The sequence below is a fragment of the Myotis daubentonii genome, chromosome 11, assembly GCF_963259705.1.
Source record: "Myotis daubentonii chromosome 11, mMyoDau2.1, whole genome shotgun sequence".
In the NCBI taxonomy this organism is placed as follows: Eukaryota; Metazoa; Chordata; class Mammalia; order Chiroptera; family Vespertilionidae; genus Myotis; species Myotis daubentonii.
The window spans coordinates 29,759,033-29,765,257 of record NC_081850.1 but is presented as its reverse complement, the minus strand read 5'-3'; positions in this window follow the sequence as shown (position 1 = coordinate 29,765,257).

The following is a 6,225-nucleotide window of genomic DNA, read 5'->3' as shown; positions in this document are numbered from 1 at the left end:
AATCAGGGATCCCTCTCTCCTTGCTGCCTGCCTTCTCACTGCTCCTTCTCAGCTCGTTGCTCCTTAGCACTGCCGCAGAGGTGGGAGAGGCTCCCGCCACTGCCGCTGCACTCACCAGCCATGAGCCCAGCTTCTGGCTGAGCGGTTCTCCCCCTGTGGGAGCCCACTGACCACCAGGGTGCAGCTCTTGCATTGAGCGTCTGCTCCCTGATGACTAGTGCACATCATAGCGACCAGTCGTTCTGGTTGTTCTGGTGTAATGGTCCCTTAGGCTTTTATTATATAGATAGATAGATATTCACATGTATATCTACAAAAATCAATGATGTGTGATTTAAAATAATAATATAAATATATGATAAAAATGGTTGAGTAAGTAAATATCCTAAATATATGAACTGAGTTAGCTGAAAGCTTAAAACCATCTAGACAGTAGTCTATTCTCTTTTCCTTTTTAGTCAAGTCTCCACGGTGGGTTTTATTTTGGATTCTTCCGCACCACAAACATAGTCTTAACTAGATGTTTATGAGGATTTTAAGCTTGATGGTTTCTAAACTCCCTCTCATCCTGAAGTGCTATGATACTTGCTACAGTACATGGCAAGAACATGTGGTTAGTTGGCTCAGCTGTCCAGACAATTTTGGATTGAAGTTCTATTTTCTGTTTAGCTACATTCTGTTTCACAGACACAGGCTGCGCCCTTACTCCCAACTAATATACATGCCAGTGCATGGGGTAATGTGCAAGAGTATAACCCCCCCCCCCCACCCCCACCCCCGGATAAACAATGCGGACCCACTCCTTCCCAATAATATAAAGGGTAACCTATCACCATTAATATAGTTACTGCCATTTATTTTAAAATAAATATACCTTCAGAGGATGCAACATATGGACAATGAGATTGCTATTCTATAAGATATTTAAATTCTTTCTTTTTTTTCCAGCAAGCCTGAAATCCATAGAGAGAAGGAGAAACGAGAGTCAAAACAGGAGTGCTCTATTCAAGTAGGAGAATCCTCCACTTTTAGTGGAAAAGAGTCTGGCATTTAACAGATACTCAAACACTAAAGTTCATTTGTCATTCGATTTGCGGGCAATCATGTAGACATGTGTAAATATGTCTCTCTTCTCTGCGCCCAGTGCGGCTAGAGAGCGGTCCAGTTCCTGAGTAGGGGTGGCTGGGGATTGAGAAAATGAAAGAAAGAGACAGACACAGAGATGGAAGGAAAAAGCTCGGGCCGGGTGGGACTACTGTCCTCTGATGAAGAGATAGGGACAGCGACCCAGAGACAAAAACAGCGTGTTTATTTTATACAGCAAAAAACAGGAAGTTTTACTAAAAGTCAAGACAAAGGAGATTATGTGCATTCTTGGGTGGGCCCGAGTCACATTCATTTCTTGGCAAAGCGTGTTTCCAGGACGTGGCCTTGCCAACGCCACTGGATTCAGCTGACAATAATTAAAGAAATGCCCATGTGCCTTCCCAGGCACTCTCTACAGACATGGTTGCATGCTATCTGTGCCATGTGGCTCTGACTCAGATATAAAAATACAATTCTGGTGTTAGAAGCCCAGTTGTTGGGACTAGGGCAGTGATGGCGAACCTATGACACACGTGTCAGAGGTGACACGTGAACTCATTTTTTTGGTTGATTTTTCTTTGTTAAATGGCATTTAAACATATAAAATAAATATCAAAAATATAAGTCTTTGTTTTACTATGGTTGCAAATATCAAAAAATTTCTATATGTGACACGGCACCAGAGTTAAGTTAGGGTTTTTCAAACTGCTGACACGCTGAGCTCAAAAGGTTCGCCATCACTGGACTAGGGCATGCCTTGGAAATGCCAGCACACTTTCTTCTTCAGATGACTTCCTGTGTCCTTTCCAATGTTCCCCAGGCATGGCATAAAAAGTATCATTTATACAACTCTTCACTCGAATAAGGCCTATATTAACTATGGACTTGAAGGAGACTGCCCCCTACGTGTTGTATAAAGTCGGGAGCCTTATTGCAGTTCAAATCACAAAGCTGACCCAGAACTCTGCTGCCTCAGCTACACACAATCAGATATGTCCTGAGAGACAAATTTTTTTTCCAATGGCATCAAGAAAGCCATATGTTGTTAGTTAAGCAATCAACCAAAATACTGATAAGAACTGAACGCATGATTTCTTAACCAAAATTAAGGATTACAAAGCAATACACTTTCAAGACTGAAACCTGGTTTCTTTCACAACAAAAGAACACCACATGCTTTATTTATTTTATGTCAAACCATACTAAAGAATATTTCCAGAGTGAAAGGAATATAACATTTTTGAAGGGTATACTCTAGTTATAAAATGTAAATTTAGAACAAGTAAAAAATTACTTTTGACAAGAGTTCAACAGAAATATCCACAAATTAATCATGGTCAATCAAATTGAAGGGGTGGTGGTGATGTGTGGAATAGTGATATAATGGCAGACAAAAATTGGAGTATATCTAATCTAAGGCACACCCTGGAAAAATAAATTGACCAATAGATAGCTATTGATTTAAGTAGGCATTTTGTCAAAAATGTGGGGTAGGCGGAGGGAACTATCAAGCCTGCCTACAGAATTATGACTGGTAAGCAAAGCAGAAAGCAAAAATGGGAGAAGTGGTATTTTATCTCCATATCGACGCATAGGAACCAAGGACACTTTAACCATGCCAAAAGTTAAGTGTGCATAAAGCGTGATGACACTTTATGGCATCTTTGGATGTCTTTGATGCAATAGTAGATACTTGCTTAGGAGATGTTAATTAGATACTAAAAAATATTTTGAGCACGTTTGGAGAAAAAAATAAAGGTAGACTTTTTATTTATAAAATAAATCTTCATTAAATCTTATTTACATGCACCAATAAGACTGTATGTACAAACACACAAACACATATGTATGTGTTTCCTTGTGCCAAAATATGAATCTCTGGCTTTCTCTAAATAACAATCTTAAAACAGATTAAAAAAAATGCTGCCGTATAATAAAAATATTTTATTGATGAATTTCTAATATGGTTGATCAAGTGCACACTGAAATTAAGCCCACAGTAGAATGAAAAAGTGGCTGCAATTGCTACCAAGACAATTATAAGGCTAAAAAAAGCAAATGATTATAGAATTTCTGTGGGTTTTTTTCATGTGTATGTGTGTTTTTGTTTTTTGTTTTTTAATAAAAGAACTAACAAAACTAAACTATTCAGCTCAGACCAAATCTGATTCATTTTGTTCCTGGTGAGTTCAGACCTGTGGGTGCTATTTCAAGCCTCATTTCTTTTTGACCTCAAATAATAAAGTTAAAATCAGCCATTTTCCATTCAGCCTTGTTACATTGTCTGCCAGTTTATAAGGTTCTATGTTTGCATCAAAAATGTTATAGGAGGAAAACCACAAAGAAGTCACAAATCTGGGCAATTTTCCCTGTTTTAAACAGATTTCTAATTGTTGCAAAAGTTGCCAACCACTGGACATACTTCACTGGGAAAAATAACCCAAACATTGAACATCTCTGTCATTATGCTGTTAATTCTTTTTTTAAAGATCTTTCTTTTTTTTTTTTTTAAAGTATATTTTTATTGATTTCCGAGAGATAGGGAGAGTGAAAGAGAGAGATAGAAACATCAATGATGTGAGAGAATCATTGATCAGCTGCCTCCTGCACACCCACTACTAGGGACCGAGCCTGCAACCTAGATATGTGCCCTTGACTGGAATTAAACCGGGGAACCTTTCAGTCCACAAGCTGATGCTCTATCCACTGAGCCAACCAGCTAGGGCTATGCTGTTAATTCTTTACAACAAAAACCTGCCATACTGGGAAGTCTCTCTCTCCCTCTCTCCCTCCATCCCTCTCAAGCACCTCTTCTAGTTCCTTCTAGGTGCTGGGGCTGTCTTAAGCTTCTCACAGTCTACAGGGGTTCTCAACCTTCCTAATGCCGCAGCCCTTTAATACAGTTCCTCATGTTGTGGTGACCCCCAACCATAAAATTATTTTCATCGCTACTTCGTAACTGTAATTTTGCTACTGTTATGAATTGTAATGTAAATATCTGATCTGCTATATGTGTTTTCCGATGGTCGCGACCCACAGGTTGAGAAATATATCATACCCTGAGTCAGGATTTCTCTACCTTGTGGCAATATCATTACTAGAACTGGCTCCTTAGACAAGGTGGGTCCTCCTAAGCAGCAAGGTCAGGGGGCATCAGAAGTCAAGGTCAGCCTTATGCTGGAGGCTAATTCCAGCAAGGTCATAATAAATGGGAGAAGTCCTCAAAAGGTTGAATGGACTCTTTCAGCAGGGCTGAGAATCTGCATATATTATCCCCTCCTTATGAAACAGCCCAAGGCAGTTCCCCCAACCTGATAATCTTTTCATTGTTTCCCAGGCCTTACCTTTGATATGTATATCTGCTTTGCTAGAGGGCAAACTGTGTGAATCAAAAGCCCTGGGGGCAGAGATTCCAGGCGCTTAGTCACTAGGGCTAAGTTTCCGTCTGGCTCCCCCAAATGCCTTCCAAATTCATATTTCTTCTCTAGCCTCTTCATTCATTTATGCACAGCCCCTTCTCCAGATTCCTGAACCCTAGTATATGCAGAAAGACCCTGGCAGCCTTCTATGTTCCAAACTCCCTGCTGTGGAAGCACCCTGCTGCCAGAGGAGGGATGATGTGTCTACCATCAGAGCCATTCCTATTTGGCCCTCAAGGCTCAGAGCAAGGAATTACCTCCTGCAGGGGCTTTCTCCTACTTCCTCTCCCATCCATTAACATTCTGGTTTAGTTAGATTTTCTTCCCACAGCACCTGTGCTTACCTCTAACATTTCCCCTCACAGTGCTGTCATTAATTGTCTGATAAGAGAGCTATCTCCCCTATAGACTATGAAAGACTTCAGGGCATGATTTCCAACACCTAGCACAGTGGTTCTCAACCTTCCTAATGCCACGACCCTTTAATACAGTTCCTCTTGTTGTGGTGACCCCCAACCATAAAATTAATTTTGTTGCTACTTCATAACTGTAATTTTGCTACTGTTATGAATCGTAATGTAAATATCTGATATGCAGGATGTATTTTCATTGTTACAAATTGAACATAATTAAAGCATAGTGATTAATCACAAAAACAACATGTAATTATATATGTGTTTTGTGATGGTCTTAGGTGACCCCTGTGAAAGGGTTGTTTGACCCCCAAAGGGGTCGTGACCCACAGGTTGAGAACCGCTGACCTAGCAAGATACCTGGAACACAGGAGGGTTTAGGAAATACTTGTTGAATGAATTTATTAGAGAATAGCTCTTCCAACCCCCATGTTCATGGCAGAACAATTTACAATAGCTAAGATCTGGAAACAGCCCAAGTGCCCATTTGTAGATGAGTGGATAAAAAAGCTGTGGTACATTTACACCATGTAATACTATGCAGCAGTAAAAAAGAAGAATCTTTTGCCCTTTGAAACAGCATGGAGGGACCTGGAGAGTATCATGCTAACTGCAGTTAGAGAAACACAAGTATCACATAATCTCACTCATATGTGAAATCTCAGTCACAAAATAAACTGATGAACGGGGTGGATCCAGAAACATGAAAGCATGGAACAGAGTATGGAATCTTGGAAGAAAGGCAGGGGAGGGTGGGAGGGTGGGAAGTAATCAACCTTGTATACATATATGTATAATCTAAGGATGCAGACAGTGGGGTGGTAAGGGCCTGGGGTGGGGGGCAGGGTGGGCTGCAGGAGTTTGATGGGGGGGGGGGGACATATGTAATACTTTAAACAATAAAGATTAAAATAAAAAAACAAAACACAAAACAAACAAAAAATCCCCCCAAAACCAAATAAGAAAATAGCTCTTCTGGTGGAGAACCACTAAACTAAAGGATCTGTCTAGTATTTTTTTAAAAATATTTTTTTGTTGATTTCAGAGAGGAAGGAGAGGGAGAGAGAGAGGTAGAAATATCAATGATGAGAGAGAACAATTGATCGGCTGCCTCCTGCATGCCCCCCCACTGGGGATCTGAGCCCACAACTCCGGCATGTGCCCTGACTGGGAATCAAATCATGACCTCCTGGTTCACAGGTTGACGCTCAACCACTGAGCCATGCCGGCCTGGCTGGTCTAGTCTTTCTTGAGCATGTACTATGTTCTAAGCACTAGACACGAGGATGCAGCAGAAATAAAGATCT